The sequence below is a fragment of the Dipodomys spectabilis genome, unplaced genomic scaffold, assembly GCF_019054845.1.
Source record: "Dipodomys spectabilis isolate Male_0828 unplaced genomic scaffold, ASM1905484v1 ptg000674l, whole genome shotgun sequence".
Classification (NCBI taxonomy): Eukaryota; Metazoa; Chordata; class Mammalia; order Rodentia; family Heteromyidae; genus Dipodomys; species Dipodomys spectabilis.
Genome location: NW_024871351.1, coordinates 24,984 through 43,734, shown reverse-complemented (window position 1 = coordinate 43,734; position 18,751 = coordinate 24,984). Strand labels below are relative to the sequence as shown.

The window sequence follows — 18,751 nt, the reverse complement described above, 5'->3', positions numbered from 1 at the left end:
GCTGAAGAGCTGAGGGACAACGCCCAGACCCAGAGCTCAAACCCCACAACTGACAAAAAATAATAATAGTAATAACATTAATTTTATTGTTACTATTAAGGTGTTATATATAAAGTCTACCATTTCATAAGTTTGTTTCTTTGCTCAAAGAAACACATATGCATCTTAATTGCCAACAGCCAGGATTTGGCCATCTGCTTTCCAGCTGATCTCTGTGTTTAGAGGCAATGTGTAATACAAAGCAATACAAACCAGTTCTGCGTATGAATAATTGTTCTCTACACATCCTAAATATCAATGATGATAACATGAAATAAAAAATCCCTAAGTTTAAAACATTCTTCTAGACAAGTTAAAGAAATCCTGAAAACAAGTATTTTTAGAATAATTTCAGAGAGCTAAATCTCTGGGCTTAGGTTATGTCTCTGAAATTTATTACTCAAGGCTAGTACTTACACTTTGAGCCACAGTGAAGTTTCCACTTATCTCATGGTTAATTGAACAGAAAAGTCTCACCAACTTTCCTCTTCAAGTTGGTTTTGAACTAGGATCTAGCGATCTCAGCCCTCTGAGTAGCTAGGATTATAAACAGCTGTCTAGAATAATGGCTTACCTGAGACAGAAGCCAGTTAATATTAATTGTCAATCATGTTTAACTTTGTAAAATAAACTTTACTGAAATGCCTTACAGAAGAAATAAGGAATAAAATGTGTGTGTGTGTGTGTTACGAAGTTCTTGCTAAAAGATACATATTTTACTTGTTTTTTTTTCTTTCAAAATTTGTGTTTTCCAGAATCATATCTTATCTTTCCTTGCTGTTTCTTTAGTTTATTTCATACATACCCAGAGCTCCTTCAACTATCATTTCTTTATGTGAAGAGCTTGCACATATCTATTTTCAGTCCAAATTCCTTGTATGCATCTATCATCCACATATTCAACTGCCATAAAAACTTGTGAAACAATAATCACCTCTTTCCATTACTGGATATTAATGTGTATGTAAAATTTAGGAAAACAAAGAATAACATCACTAAATATAACTAGATTTTAATAGTAATGTTAAACATAAATTCAATGTTGATTATTTTCTGAGCAATTTAATAAAAACATCAAGGAAAAGAAATCAACTATTTTGAGTGCTGATATTGTGGTTTAAACTCAGGATCTTATCTTCTCACTTAAGCTTTTTCCCTAATGGGTGTTGGTCTATACATGAAACGCAGCTCCCCTTCCAACTTTATTTTGGGGATTATATAGAGATAAGAATCTCATGGAATAAAAAATCAGTTGTGTCCCTATCTTGGGGTTTATTTCAATTAACATTATCTTATATGGTCATATGGTACCATGTACTAGTTACTACAAGTAAACTATGGGACCTATGTTTATTTGGGCCTGGCATATTTCACTTAATATAATTTTTTTCACATCTTTCCATTTCCTTACAAATGGGGCGATGTCATTTTTTGATAGAGGCATAAAATTCCACTACACACACACACACACACACACACACACACACACACACAGAGACACATATATATATATATATATCACGTTTTCTCTTTTTTATTGGGAAAATACTGTACAGAGGGTTTGCAATTACATGGACAATGTAATGAGTACAATTCTTATCAAGAATTGTTGCCTTCTCCTTTGTTTCCCCTTCCCATCCCTTTCCATCTCTCCTACCCCGTGTCCCCCCACCCCAAGCCAAAGTAGTAAAGTTCGTTTTTCGACATAATGTCTTGAACATCTCATTGTTGCAATGGGTTCACCTATATCCCTATTTAAACAATTTGGTTTTCCCTTCTCCTCCACAAATTATACCAACATCAAATACAGTGAAAACAGGGGTTATATGGTGGGGGAGGGCTATAAAAAGCACCAAAAAAATCTTATAAATATGTTAGAAACAAGCAAAAAAAAGAAAAAAAATATTTGAAGCCTTATCTTGGGGTTCATTTCGCCTCACATCAACTTATCTGACCTTTTCTACTTGTCTCAGACATATATTAGTTATTGAAAATAAGGGAAACCATGGGAGGTATGTTTCTTTGGGCTTGGCTTATTTCACTTAATATAATTTTTCCAAGTCTTTCCATTTCATAACAAATGGATCTATGTCATTCTTTCTGATGAGGCATAGGATTCCATTGGGTATATATACCACATTTTCTTGATCAGTTCATCTACTGGGTTGGTTCCATATCTTAGCTATGGTAAATAATGCTGCAATAAACATCATTGTGCTAGTAGCTTAGTATGGTTTTGTTTGTGAACATTTGGTAAATGCCCCAAAGTGGGATTGCTGGGTCATAGGATCTCTAAGTGAAGTCTTGGAAAAAATTACATTACGTGAAGTAAGCCAGACCCAAAGAAACATAGGTCCTATGTTTTCCTTATTTGCAATAACTAGTATATGTCTGGGACAAGGATAAAAGTTCAAAAGCTATGTATATAAGACCAGATAAGATTATGTGAAGTGAAATGAACCCCAAGATAGGGGTTTATAGTCAACCATGTGATTTTTTTGTTTCTTTTATGTTCCTCACCCATGGTATAACCCCTGTTTTCACTGTATTTGATGTCGGTGTCCCGCATCTTGTATACACATTTCTCTAGCTTGGGGAGGAGAAGGGAAAAAACAAAATGTTTAAATAGGGATACTGACTGACCCATTGTAACAATGACATGCATAAGAGAATATGTTGAGAAAAGAAGTTTACAATTTAGGCAGGGAAGCGGGAAAGAGGGGAGAGGCGGAGTGAAGTTGTGGAGGTGGGAGGGAAGGGGGGTAGGGACAAACAGAGGAAGAAGTAACACTGCTTGATAGAAAATGCGCTCATTGCATTGATCAAGAAACTATAACCCCTCTATACAGTATTTTTACAATAAAAACTTTTTCAAAAAAAATAAGGTGTCATGTACACCAAGTATAGTAGTCCACTTCTATAATCCCAGCTGATTGGGAAGAAGAAATGACAAGGATCATGGTCTGAGGCCAGGCCACAGAAATAACTGCCAAGACAGCCATCGCCCATCTCAACAAATGAGCTGGAAATCGTGATTCACATCTGAAATTCTAGTTAATTATGTGGAAGGCATAGGTAACAAAGTCTCAGTCAATCTAAGCTCACACCTGTGCAAAAAGTTCAAGACATCAAGCAAATAATATGGACTAGAAGTATGGCAACAGTGGTTGAGCTGCTTGGTGCTATACAACAAAAGTTCTGTATAGCAAGCAGAGAACTCCTGGATAGAACCCTAGTAATACCCCTCTCTCCCACCAAAAAGCTTAAATAAGTTTGTCCTATTTGAACATCTAATTTCAAGGCCATTGACAGATCAGGGATGGTGATATTCTCTTTAAAATTAAGTATTCAAAAGTGACAAAGTTATTTAGGCTTTGAAAGAATTGAAAAGGAAGGAAAATGCATGCGAGTTTTGTTAGCTCCATAATTCTTGAAAATATAGAATGCATATATCCATGTATGTATGTATATACATGTATGTAAATATATGTACAACTAGTTCATCTCTTTTCTGTGTAGCTAATGGTACAAATGAATCTGCACAATCACTACTCAAAGGCATGAATAGAAAAAGAGAAGGAGCAAAGAACTCATATTCAGGAATCTATGGCTAGCCAATAACCCTGAAAATCTTTTACATCAGTTTGCATGTGTCAGTTACTGCAGTACAGGGACAGTAAATGCCTAGGAGTAGAGTTGATGGATAATATGGAAGTGGGTAGTCAAAAGAGAGGTGAAGGGAGAAAAGGTAGAATGAACAAGAGGAATTGGAGGAAGTGCAGAGAGGAATCCAGTAAATTTCCTACAAAATTAAGAAGAGTGAAGGAAGATATTCATAGAGGAGGGATGGATGACAATGTTGAAAGGGTTGGCATTGATCAAAGTATACTGTACACATTAACTGCTTTGTTTCATGATAACTCATTATTTTTTTATTTTTTATTTTTTTATTTTTATTTTTTGTGAACACACTGTACAGAGGGGTTACAATTACATGGGAAGGTTAATGCGTACATTTCTTATTAAGCATTGCAGCCTCCTCCTTTGTTTACCTTTCACATCCCTTCCCAGCCTCCCCTCCCAATCCTTCCGCCTCCCTCCCCCCGAACCAACATTGTAAAGCTCGTTTTCGACATGACAACTTGTACTTCTCACTGTTGCAACAGGTCCACCTGTATCCTTAAACGACTTGCTTTTCCCCATCTCCTCTACAAGTTATACTGACATCAAATATAGTGAAAGCAGGGTTTATACTGTGGGGGAGGGACATACAAAGCTAGAAAGAGATAATCTTATAAATGCGTTAGAAACAAATGCATGAAAGGAAAAAAAACATTAAAATACATATCTAAGGGTTCATTTTCCTAACATGATAACTCATTATTTAATGATAACTCAAAATAATGATTAAAAATCAGGTCCCTAAAATGTTATGCAATTAGAAGCAAAGCATGAGAATTTGCTCAGATCATCTCTAGTGTCTATAAATCTTTTTTCTTTAGGATGAGTTTTAGAACAACAGTAATGATGCCTGTCATCTGAAGAAAATTTAATGATTTCCAGCTATTTAAAATAATCATTTTGGGATATATGGCTCAAGTGGCATTGGCTACCTTGTGAGCAAAGTTCTCAGATATTGAATTCAAGTCTTGATCTCAAACATAAGTAAAAACAATCAATAAAATCAAGCACTTCCCTTGGCACTGGTAGCTCATGCCTTTAATTCTAACTTTAATCAGAAGGCAGAGATCTGGGGATCTCAGTTCAGTATCAGCTTGGATAGTAAATCTGTGCGATTCTTGTCTGCCAAAGAAAGCTGGAAGTGGATTCGTGGCTTGTAGCCTACAGCATTAAGCTCAGGAATAGAACCCAAGCCTTGAGTTAAAGCCTTAGAATAGTGCATATATATATATATATACACAAATGAAGTAAGTCAACTCAAGTTCTCAACTTCCATTTCCCTAATCTTAACTCTAATGCTGGTCAAAACCCTAAGAGTAACCTTGATGATAATAGTAACCCAATCCTAAAATTAATGGAAATTACTCGAGTTTAGATACATCCTTACAGATACCCATTGTGTTTGAAATGATTTGCAATTAGCTCCAAATCCTACAGGTTCCCTAACTTGGACTCTGAAATCTATCTTGTTCCCTATTAGGAATCATTAACCTCAAATTCTCATATCATGAAAAATACCATAGTTTCCATGGATCTTAACTTTTACTGAACTCCTGTATATCCAAAAAGAAGCTGCGGGTTTACTTAAAATCTACTCTACTTCCAAACCCTAACTATATATCTAAACCTTACTAGAAACCTAACTCTAAATTTAACCCTATTGAACCCTGAATAGGAAAATTAGGGAAACTGTAGTTTTTGTTAAATTTTGCACTTACATTACTTGAAAGTGTTAATAAAAACTCAGTTTTACCTTAAATCTTACTCTTCTCTAACCCTAAGCCTAAACTGAATTAGGAAATAAACCTAAACCTAGAACTAATGGCCTTTGGAGTCTAAAAGCCACTCAAATACAATAGTTTTTATTCATCCTAACTTCAATTCATCTCATCTTTCTAAAAATAGCTTGTAGTTTCACTCATTATCTTGTCTTTATTGTAACTCTAACCCTAATTCGAATATTGATGTTAACCCTCACCCTAATCGTACTCTAATCTTAATATTATCAGCAGTTTTCTATTTCACATTCATCCTAATTCTAACTCTACTTGTAATTCGAAGATTTACTTTCAGTTTGACCCTAAATTCTCCATTTTCCTCATGCTTACTCTAAGCCTAGCTGGAACTAAAACCTAACTTTTACCCTAATGATAATCCAATTCTAATGTTTAAGAGAAATACTCTAGTTTTTAATCATTCTAATGAATAATCCACTTTTCACTCTGGAAATGAGTTTCAGTTTGCTCTAATTCCCACAAATTTTCTGACTCTACCTCTAAAGTTATCTTGTTCCCTAACATAAGCCATTATATTACTTGTCCTCAAATTCTCTTACCAGGAAATACTGTAGTTTCCATTGATTCTACCTTTTCCTGAACCACTGTATCTGAAAACAGTTTCGGATTTACTTACCATCTAGTCCATTACTTAACGCTAACTCTCAACCTAAACCTGGCTGGAAAACTCTCAGTAACCACTACAAGAATGATCACTGAGAAATAAATATAATGATAATGTTCTAGTTACTATTCAGCCTCGCATATTTGCTTCTACTTGTTAGTGAACACAATTTTATACTAAAACCTTTCTTATATATAAATATAATCAGAAGAAAATACTGATCCTAATCTTAATCCAAATTATATGACAATACTAACACTAACACAAGTACAGTAGTTTTCACTCATCCTTCCAAACAAAGGTTTCAATTTTTTCCAATATCTTAGTCATTTTCTAACCCTAAACTTAATCTTTCTTAACTGGAACATTGAGAATAACCATCAGCCTAATTTTAAGTAGATTCTAATATTAATAGCAATACTCTAGTTTGCATTCATTTTAATTCTTACCAGGCTTATATTAAAATTTACCTTCAATTTGACCTTCATTTTTTTCTCCTTCACTCTAAGCCTAACCATGGCTGGAATCCTAACCATAACCTTGACACTAATCATATCCCAATTCTAAAATTTATGAAAAATGCTCATTTTGTGCAATCCTAACTGAAATTCCACTGGTAATTCTTGAAACAAATTGCAAGTTTTTTGTAAACCTTACAGATTTTTTCACTCTTAACTCTGAATGTATTTTGTTCCATAACAAGAATCATTATACCCATTGATGTCAAATCCTGATATTACGAAAGACATTGTACTTCCATTATCCCAGCTTTTCCTGAATTCCTAGAACATAAAAAAGGTTCAGTTTTACTTAATATTTAACATCTCTTTTTTTTTTTCTTTTTGTCAGTCGTGGGGCTTGCACTCTGGGCCAGGGCATGATCCCTGAGTTCTTTAGCTCAAGGTGTGCGTTTAACCAATTGAGCCACAGCACTGCTTTTGTGTTTTATGGTGGTTAATCTGAGATAAAAGTCTCATGGACTTTCCTGCCTGGGCTACCTTTGAACTATGATCCTCAGAAAACAGCTTCCTGAGTAGCTAGGATAATAGGCGCGAGCTACTAGTTTAACCCATTTCTTTACTCTATCCTCAACCCCGGTTAACCAGAAACCTAATCCAAATCACATTCTGACTTAACACCAAATGGTTAATGTAAGGAAAATTGTCTAGCTTCTATTCAATTGCACATTTTTTTGGCTTCTACTTCTTATTGGAAAACTAGAATTTACCTTAAAGCTTATCCTTCCCTAACCCTAACCGGAACAAAAAAGTATCTCAAAAAAGTATCTTTAAACCAAATTATATCCGAATGTTTAAAGTAACACAGATTGGTTTTCATTCATTCTTCTTAAAATATGTGGCAGTTTTACACCAAGTCTTACATGCTTTTTTCATCCTAACCCAGCTTTAACTGGCACACCTTGCCTAATCCTAAGCCTACATATAACCGAATCATCATGTTAATAGCAAGCTACTTTTTTTCACATTTATCCTAACTCCTGCTCAGCATGTAGGTCTAAATTTTACTTGCATTTTGAACATAAAATGTTAAGTGTTTTTCTATTTCTGTCAGGTTTTATTTTTCATTATTTTTAAAAAACTTTATTTTGTTGAAAAGTTGCTTTAAAGAGGGATATGTTACATGTGTAAGGTAAGGAGTATGCTTCTTGTTGAGCATTGTTACCCACTTCTTCCTTGTTCTCCCACTATTCCATCCCTCCCCACATCTCTTACCCCTCACTTCTCATGGTGTAAACTTCATTTTCAACATAGTGTCTTGTGAGTATCATTGTTGCAATGGATCATCCTGTGATGAACCTAAATTTTCTATTTTTCTAATCCTAATTCTAATTTTGTCTGGGATCCTAACCCTAACCATAATAATAATGATAGCTCAATTCAAATTTAACAAAAAATATTCAGGTTTCTATTCATCCTATTAATTTACTGTACACCTTGAATTAATTTGCAGTTTAGCTTAAATCTTCCAAATTAGTTTATATGCACATGTATAAAGATGTAATTTTATGTGAAAAACAGAAGATCTTTGGAGGAAGGAGTAATGAGAAGGAAATAGAGGGAGGATAATCAAATATGTGAAATATATTATGGAATTGTCACTTGTGACAATTAATATCCATTAACAAAATCACTAAAAATTAATAAAGAACACACTGCCTTCTAGTGTTAAGAGAGCCATGATCTGTCTTCTGAAAAAAAAAAAAACTTGTGTTAGATAAATTTTGTCCATGCATAATTTATATTGTTGTCCAATTATTTAACTTAATGAATATAAATTTGTCGAATAAGATTCCATGACAAAAAATATAAAACAGTTACTTAGCAATTGTTTGAGAAAAAGTTATTGTCATGAGTTTTAGGAAACGGAATTGCTATTTCCCCACAAAGCAATGAATTAGGTTTACAAATCTAGTATTTGTAGTAAGTTTAGAGAGCATAATTCACATGAAAAACAATTAATTGTACATCTTGTTTCTTGAATGAGTGATATTTTAAACATTGTCCTTTATTCGAATAAATACTTAAGTTTTCATGTCAAAATAAGTGCAATTTTATCTCCATTCAGAACAAGTACTTACCCGGCAATTAAATGTACCAGCATATTTAGGTATTTAAAAGCTAAATTTTCTATGTTTTATATGCAGCTCTACATAATCAGAATGACATGATTTTTTATTCATAAATATCTAAACTCAGATTTTTGCTTCATCAATATAAATTTTCTCATGAGGTTGTAGTGAAGGCTCCAGTAACCAGAGTGGTCAAACCATTTTCTGAATTCTAAATTTTAAATCAAATCATTTTTAAGCTTTGATAATATCATTTATTGTCTCTTCAGAGCAATTAAGCTAAAACAAATACTACTTTTTAAACATTTCACTCACATTGTAAAGAATATTAACATAGGTCAAAAAGAGACTAATTTATTTCAGACCCATCATATTTGGTGATCTTAGTGTGAAGAATGTAGAGAGTAGAAGGTCCTTATACTCAATAAATAGTTTTGATTAAATTAAATAATATATCAGGATTTCTAATTTGGAGATTAATCACATGGAAACAGGAAAATAATAAAAAAATTATTTTGGGATCAACAGAAAAAGATATTTGTGCATGTAACCACAGTTGCTTTATTAGTTTGTAGTTGAACACTGGACTTCGATTTATATCTTGGCTGTTGTTGTGAATAATGTGAATAACAATGAACTACAGATACATTTATGAGTTACCCAGAGAGAAATAATCACACGATTGGTGTGTCAGATGATATTTCAACGTTGGTTTTCTTTAGAAAACTGCATACTACTTTCTACGACGAGAACACTAACCTGTATTTTGACCAAGAGTTCAGAAAATTTCCTTTTCTCCACAGTGTCGCAAACCAACATTATTACCTTTTGAGTTTTATAAAGGGCAGGTTTTTTACTGTGTGCAGTATCCAAGACTGGCCTTACACTAAAATCCTTTTACCCCAACCTCCAATCCCTTGGAATTACCAGCCTTTACCACCACACCTGGTTCCTTGGATATTTTTGACAAGAGTTATAATAGTTAAGAGGTAGTATCATAGTAATTTTGAATTGCATTTCTCTCATGACTTCTGCTCACAAAGCATTAAGCCAGCATAGAAGTTGTATCAAATACAAATTTGTAAATCCACAGGAGATTTTCAGGGTTTTTTTGGAAAATATGTCTATTCAGAACTTTTGTCCATTTTTAATCAAGTTTCTTGTTAATCTCATCTTCAATCTCTCTATAGAAAATCAATAATTAATTCAAGGTAGTAGAAAGGAAAAAAATTAAGCAGCTCCTAACATTTTTAAATTTTTAAAAACGTGATATTGCTTTAATCATTTTCTCTTAATGGTTGAGACTATATAACTCAATTTAGTTAGACCTTTTACAAGGCTATATATATTTTATTTATTTTACTTTGACTGTTCTTTCCAAAATCTGCATGACTGATTTCACTTGGTTTCTTTCAGTCTCATGTAGTTCAGATTTCAAACTGAAGAATAAATGGAAGGAAGCAAAGAAAAAATATATTTCCCCTCATCTGATGATGCCTCAACAAGAATGAGGAAAGTGTTCATCCTTCTAAGGACCTATGATAGAATATCAAAAAGACAATTTATTCTTCTAGGTCTTCCTTATCTTTGCGATGTAACTTAAATGATGTAAAACACAATATACTGTTTTATCAGTTTTGCACATATTCATATGGATTTCACCTCAGTCTACAACATTCCTTTATCGTTCTGTCCCTGATATTTTTACACTATCACAACATAAGATAACCAGCTTGATTTACAGCATGAGAAGTTATCCACCTTGCTTCCTTGGAAGCAGAGCGTGGTCAATAGATATTACTTCTGGTTGCTCACACTACATGTAATGGTTTCTGTACTACTTATCACATTCTATTTAGTATTTAAAAAAGAATGCTGGCTAAAATCAAAGCTCATTGATAGGTTTATGTTAAGGGTTTCACAAGTTTTATTTTCTTAATTCTTAAGATAACATTTGCTATAATGCTAATGTTATTACCAGTTTAGTGTTGGGAAAATTTTAGTTAAAGATAGTCAGTGCATGGCCCAAAGACACACACAGTGAGGAAGGATATGAGTCAAAGTTTCCAAAAGTCTTTCAGTAATACCAAAAAGGTGGGTAAAAATCTCTCCATTCTCTTACACTCTCAATTCAATATTCATATTGTCCAAGAAATAATAACATAGCAAATATTGTCCATAATGATTGTTTTTTTTGTCACATTTTGTCTTCAATACAGACTGTGTTGGTGACATTGGGTTATCATGCACAGAGCTGAGCTTACAAATTGAAGTCTAAAGACAGCCAAATTTCTTCTGTCCCACAGTTCCAGTTTCTTTTTTAAAAAGTACTAAAACTTTTAAATATCATCACTTACTATCTTTTAATCTCCAAATGAATTAAATTGGCATGTAATCACTCCAAAAGGCTTTCAAATTAGGTGATGATAAAATAGGCCTCCATGAAATAAATTTTCTTTTATTTTTAAAATTATTCTAAATGCCTTGTGCTGGCTGGTCACACTTATATTCCTATCTACTCTGAATATTTGCTCAGGACACTGAGATCTGTGGATAACACTTGGGAGCCAATCAGGGCCAAAAAAAAAAATCTTCATTGAATTATTTTTCAAAATGTTTAATGAATTAGCAAAGGGCCAGGAATTTAGATGTAGCTTATATAGTAGCTCACCAATCTAGATAGGAAAGGCCTAACAAGACCTTGAATCCCTGATTTTAAACTCTGAGCACGCCAATATATATACATGGCGTGTGTTCGCATGCATGCGCGTGTTTGCTTGTGTGGTGCTGCACTCACACACACTCATTTATTCAAATTACCTCCATCTCAGTGTTCTGCATTAATTTCTTTGTTATTGATATTATATGGGTAAAATAGAGGAAATAAACTCTTCCATCTCAGAACATTTTTATATGTTTTTATTCTAATAATACTGTGCAGAAGGGTCACATTTACATGAAAAAGGAAACTAGTACATTTCCTAACAAGCATTGTTACCTCCTCCTTTATATTTCCCCTACCATCCCTTCCCTTCCACCTCCACAAGTACACTCCCCTCCCCCTTCCTTCCTCCGTCTAAATTGTAAAGTTCATTTTGCAACATAGTGTCTTGTGCATCACATTGTTACAATGGGTCAACCTGTATCCCTATTTGAGCATTTTTTCCCTTCCACTCCCCAAATTAAAGATGCATACATACAAGATGTAAGTGCACCAACTTCAAATACAGAGAAAACAGGGATTATAGCGTGGGGAGAAACATACAAAGAAACAAAAAAAAATGACAAACCACATTATAAGTATGTTAGAAACAATAGCAAGAAACAAAAAACAACTTGGGTCCCTATCTTGGGGTTCAATTTCTTTAACATCACCTTATCTGTTTATATGCACATATATTTTGAACTTTTCTGCTTATCCTAGACATATATTCGTTATTGAATATAAGGGAAATCATGGGACCTATGATTCTTTGGACTTGGCTTACTTCACTCAATAAATTTTTTTCCAAGTCTTTCTATTTCCTAACAAATTGGACAATGTCATTCTTTCTGATGGAGGCATAGAATTCCATTGTGTATATATACCACATTTTCTTAATCCATTAATCTAATGGGGTCATCTGGGTTGGTTCCATATCTTACCTATCATAAATAATGCTACAATAACCATAATAGTGCTGGTAGTTTTAGTATGGTCTTGTTTATGATCATTTGGGTAAATCCCTAAAAGTGGGATTACTGTGTCATAAGGGAGTTTTATGTGGAGTCTTTTGAGGAACCTCCATACTGCTTTCCAACGTAGTTGAACAAGTTTACACTCCCACCAAGAATGCAGTACAATTCCCTATGGCTACATACCTTTCAACATCTGTTTTTGTAAAAATATGGAACGCTCTATGAATTTGCATGTCATCTTTGTACATGGGGCATGCTAATCTTCTCTGTAGCATTCCAATGTTCGTGTATGTGATGCTAAATTGAGCACAGAACATTTTTTATATATAAAGTATAATTTTTATTGATTTTATTAAACTAGACAATTCAACAAAAAGTAAGTTCAAAAGAATTGTTGTGAAATTTTAGAATCATGTATTTCATACATAAGCACACATTTAAGAATAAAATCAAGATAGACATGCCAAAAACAAAATAATTCCAGATATTTGTAGTTCAAGAGATGTGTAGGAGGAGGAATTCAATTATTCTATGCAAGGCACCTGTCAAAATGAACATTGCAGCAAGTGTTAAGGTTTGTTAAACGTTTTAATGTTTTAAATATGCTTAATTTTGGGATTTTGCTTATATATGCCAAAAATAGGACTGTTTGGCAGGTATAAAACTTTTCTGTAAAGTATTTAAGATTTATGGTAGCAGACATTAAGTACTAAGTATATACATTTCAGAGTTTAAGGAAACTTTATTAATGAGAAGTTGCAAAGTCTTTGTGTAAAGAAGCAGAGTGAAGAATTAAGAGTTTAACTACACAGTTTCTGTTAAAACTTTAGGGATTCCTTACTTTATTTGTTAGCAAGGAATAAATGATGATAAAAGCCATAATGTACACATGCATGTTACTATTTACACACATACACATACACATGTATACATGCACACATGGAGAAAGACACATAATTACAACCAACAAAAGTTTCACCAGTTTTTGAATATGCCTTAAACGGAATACTTGGAACAATATATGTTGAAGATGTATTTGCCTCTAAGAGTTCTTTTACCACTCCTCTTATCTCTTAAAACTGGTAGTTTTAGAGAGATTTGACTTACAAAATGCAGTACAAGTGATAGCAAGTCACTTGGAAATCTCAGTAAGTATAAGTCATATGGTGTCTCCCTGCTCCTCACGGAATGCTTACTCTTGTAGACACTCTCAACAACCAAAGTAGCAGGAGAATACCCTGGTAAAGAGTAAAGTTAAAAGTTAAAGTTAAAAAGAGTAAAGTTTAAATGGCATCCTTATTGAGCTCGTTTTCCAACAGCCAGCATGAATTCCTAGGCAGATGAGTGAGTCCTCAGAAAACTGGACTCTACATTTAACTAACCCATGTGAAAATTCTTATGTGAGAAATGCTGACTGGGGTCTTGCTGATTTCCTGGCCAACAAAATAAGAAAAAAGAAGTATTTTTAATGTTTTAAAGTTTGAGAATAATTTGTAGCCTGTCAATAAATGTGTAGAACACAATTATACCAACTGACAAAAAAATGAGGGCATTTCATTTATTTGCTCCTGGAATTGGCCAGTGATTTTAGATGTGTCTACACAAAGTAGAATCAGCATAAATCAATCCAGCATTTCTTCGTTTAAGATATAAGGAAAGGATACTGATTGACCCATTGTTACAATGAGATATACAAGACACTCTATCAGAGGGTGGGTGAAGAGGGGAGGTGCGGAGGTGTGAAGGGAAGGGATGGTAGTGGAAAAACAAAGAAGGGGGTAACAATGCTCAATAAGAAATGTACTCGTTACCTTACTTATGTAACTGTAAGCCCTCTGTACAGTATTTATAATAAAAAATATATATTAAAAAGATACAACAAAAACTTCTATACTTATATGAAGTTGTATTTGTCACTCAATATAAGTAAGGTATAGGTTTTAGGACCACAGGCTTATTACTTTGGATACTCAAAATCTTTACATGAACACAGTATATTATTTACATTAGAATCTACCCACAAACTAGTGCAGTACAATTGCTATGAGAATTTTTACTACATTCTATATTTGTAATGAAAACTAAAAGTATGTGCACTATCAACAGATACAAATTTTTTCAGATAAATTTTGTATGCAGTTTGTGGATGGAATTTGGAGAGCAATTTTGAAAAGCACAAATTTTATGAAAAAATCCAATCTGCAAATTGTAACAAGGAGCTAATACAGCATCATTGAATAGTATGGAACTTCAAGGAGAAGTACTTGAATTGAGAAAATATCAGAAGGTGTAACAACCCAAGGAATTTTTGGAAATGCAGCTACTAGATTTCTCATGTAGAGCTTTCATAACAGTTTTTGAAGCACAAATCAGAACCTCACTGAAGTGTAGATGGTTTTCCCTCAACTTTCTGTCATGATCAGTCATTATCAATCAACATATAGCTAATCTTGAATAATCCTCTAATAAAATGTTGATGGAGTGTTTATATGCAGAAAATCTCAGAAGGCTAACTTTTTCCAATTAGGACAGTCTGTATTCTATGATCCAGCTGAGAGAAAACTAGGTAAGCATCCATTTACAACTTTCTGAATAATTCTGATTTTGCCCCCATCACTTATCTATCCATACCTGTGCCCGAGTGAAATGATTTTAAAAGAATTTATCATTTAAAATTTAAATTTAGGGTACCGGGAAGATAGCAGAGGAGAAGCTGGAAGGTAAACAAGCTCTCACATAGAAAGCAGTTTTAGTACTCCAGTGAAGAGTCCTAAGCCAGAGAATCACACCAAGTGTGCCATCACAGTACAGAGAGTAAGGCCAGAGAGGGAAAATCCAGGCAAGGAGACAAATCTGAGCACTTGCCAGCAGAGAGTCTAGGACAAAGGCTCCAGATGCAGCAGGCGAGAGGATTCTACTAAACACCAGCAAGAACCGACAAGGAACAGACATCTTCATCCTTCAGATCGCAGACCAGAGATGACCCAGGAACCAGACTCTTGTGTGAGTAGAAGCCTGACTTCCTCACACCTTCTCAGGGAGCAGAGAAGGGAAGGCCACTGCCCACTACAGGAGATCTCCATCTTTGATACTGGCAAAGGCCTGGCTGATCAGCTAGCTCCAACTCAGTCCTTGGATGAAAACAAAAAGTCATTTAGCAGGTCACAGGAACCTAACCTTACCTGCAAGGTTCAGCTCCACCCAGGGAAAATTCACCCAGCCCAGGCCTGCGCCAGCCCCAGGAGTGGCTTTCTTCACTGGGTAAACAGAGCCAGAGGCTGTCCCTCCCTACAGCAGCTTAGACAATCAATTGAAATTCAATACCAATAAACCCTGAGAATGGCTCCTGGTTGGGCTCTGTGACTGCCTCAGAAGCTAGCCCCTCAGGGAAAAGCTACTGTTTGCTGAAAGGCCTCATCTCTGCCCAGAACCTAGCCCCATCACAGCATCTCCAAACTAGAAGAAACAGCCATCACCCTTTTTTGTGATACTCAAAGCAGATCTCCCTCCCATTGAACTAGCCTGGGAGGAGGATGACAAAATCCTGGGTAAAGCAAAGCATTTTTCTGCCTGCTCAAACAAACTGACTTAAGAAAACAACTAAGCTACAGGAAAATCAAACACCATAAGCAGACCAGAGACTCCAACAAGAGACTGGTTATGGACAAAAGGGAGATACGGGATCTTCCCATCTCACCCCAAAAAAGCAAAGAACTCTTTTTTGGTACCTTTTATTAAAATTTTTTAACATTTTTAATTTTTAATTAAAAAATTGTTTTCTATTGACTTTTTTTTCTTCCTCTTATAATTTTTATTTTAGGGGTATATGTGTGTGTGTGTGTTTTTTTTCATTTTTGTTTAGCTCTATTGACCATTTGATACTTTTTTCCTTTCTTTCTCATTCTTTTCACTTTTTCTTCTCTTTCATTCTTTTTTGCTTGATTTAATCATTCTGCTCATTCTCAGATATACCTGTATTAGATTATTAAATCTTATAACCCATTGTATACACACTTAATCCAGAAATTTATTACTGAATTCAAAACCTCTTAGACTTAAATTCCTTAATAGCCGTACTACCTCTATATACCTATATAAATTTTTAAGCATTTTTATTTTTTAATTTTTCATGTCTCCTTTCTATCCCTCCATTTCTCTTTTCCTATTCCCGTCCTAATCTGAATATTACGTTTTTAATTTGCATAATTTTTAAGTGTTCCACTTTTTAATTTTTAATTTTTGTTTTACTATTTTTCCTTGTCTTTTTTTCTCTTTCTTTTTTCCCCGGTCTCTACTATCATTCTATCCAACCTATTTCCTGCTTTGAGGTTAGGACTAAGTTAGCTCTCCCTCTACCTTTCCAGAACCCTCTATTCCTATTTATACCCACATCTCTCACTAAACCTAATAACTTCTGATTTGCCAAATTCTTCTTTGCAGTTTGTAGCCTATTAATACATAGTTGTTTGATGTTGAAAAAATATATCTGTTGAACTAGATTATCTCTGCAGGCTTTTGACTGTGCAATTACATATTTTGTTGACGCTTGCCTTAAGATAGTTTTCTAGCACAAAAGTGGTATTACCCTCATGTCAAAAGGGCAGAATAAGCAGGAAAAAACAGAAGAAAAATGGCAAGTCTGGGTATCACAACTCCCACTCATGATAATCAGTGGACAGAACAGATAATGAATAATTCAGAGGAGAGCTCAGAAAAAACTCTACAAACACTAATGGTAAACATGGTAAATAAAAAGATTGAAAACCTGCAAAAGACTCTGTGTGAGCATGATAGGAAGAGAGAGGAGGCAAACCAAAGATCAAACAGGAAGCTGATGGGCGTGAGGAAGCTACTCAAAGATAGATAAAGGAATTGCATGAGCAGCTTGAGAACACTCAAAGACAAATAAAGGTATTGTGTGAGCAGGCTGAGATCAGTCAAAGAGAACTACAGGAATTGAATGAACGTGAAGAAGCTAATCAAAGAGTAATACAGGAATTGAGAGAGCAAGATGAGAATAGACAAAGATCACAAGAGGCATTCATGGAATCCATAAAGTGAGAGCTGAAAGACGTCAGGGAGTCCACAAAGGGAATGCTGAATGGATCCCAACAGATGGAATGGGAGGCCAAGGAAACCATAACCAATCAACTAAGTGATTTGAGAATAAACACTGAACACCAAATTAAGGAAGTAAAGAATTTCATACAAGATCTAAAACAAAGATCCAACAAAGAATTTGAAGCCACAAACACTGACCAACTAGAAGGAAAAGAAAAAAAAAAGTAGAAAGTCTGGATAGTAGGATGGACCATGCAGAAGAATCCTGAGGATAGAAGACAGCCTAGATATTATAGAGAAAGGACATAAAATCATCCAAGACAAATCCAAGAAATATGATAGATCTATTCAACATTCAACCCTTGGAAGACACCATTAGAAGCCCTAATCTGAGGATAATGGGTGTAGAAGAGCACCTAGAGCCAGAAGTCAATGGTAAAGGAAATTTTTAACAGGATCTTAGCAGACAACTTCCCAAACATGCAAAAAGATAGGCCTATTCAGATACAAGACGCTTTTAGAACTCCCAATAGACCAGGCCAGAACAGGACATCCCATTGTCACATAATAATACCCACAGGATCAATTCACACCAAGGAAAAGATCCTTAAAGTTGTCATGGAGAAAAGATCAATCATCTATAAAGGGAAACCAATTAGAATCACCTCAGATTTCTCAGCAGAGACAATCAAAGCAAGAAGAGCCTAGAATGATGTAAGCCACGCCCTGAGGACAAACAACTATCAACCAAGAATACTTTATCCAGCCATACTCTCCTTAATATTTGGAGGTCAAATAAAACCCTTCCATAGCAAAGAAAAATTGAAACAATATATCTCCACCAAACCAGCCCTACAAAAGAATCTTAAAGATGTCCTACACAGAGAAAACCAACAAGACAACAATAAAGGCAAAGAAACAGCACCCAAACTGAGAATCCAAGAACCATAGCAAGAACAAAGTTGCCGCAGTCCCGAAGAATATGCATAAAATGGCAGGAACTCCCAAATACCTCTCAGTTCTCTCTCAACATTAACGGGCTTAACTCTCCAATTAAGCAACAAAGTCTGTGTACTTGGATTAAAAAGCAAGATCCCTCTATCTGCTGCCTTCAGGAGTCACATCTTGCACACAAAGACAAACACATTTTCAATTATAAAGGCTGGAACAAAATCTACCAAGCAAAGGCCCCCATAAACAGGAAGGAGTTGCAAGCCTAATATCCGATAAAATAGATTTTAATTAATACTAGTGAAAAATTCACTACATACTAACTAAGGGATCACTCTTTCAGGAGAATAT

The 18,751-nt window shown here is 34.6% G+C and overlaps 1 non-coding gene across 1 annotated transcript; it reads right to left on the bottom strand.

The window, feature by feature from the left end:
• Window positions 1-12,591: 12,591 nt before the first annotated feature.
• LOC122101707 lies at window positions 12,592-12,698 on the bottom strand. The gene has a single exon (XR_006146406.1). It is a non-coding gene; the product is annotated as a U6 spliceosomal RNA (small nuclear RNA).
• Between the last annotated feature and the right edge of the window lie 6,053 nt (window positions 12,699-18,751).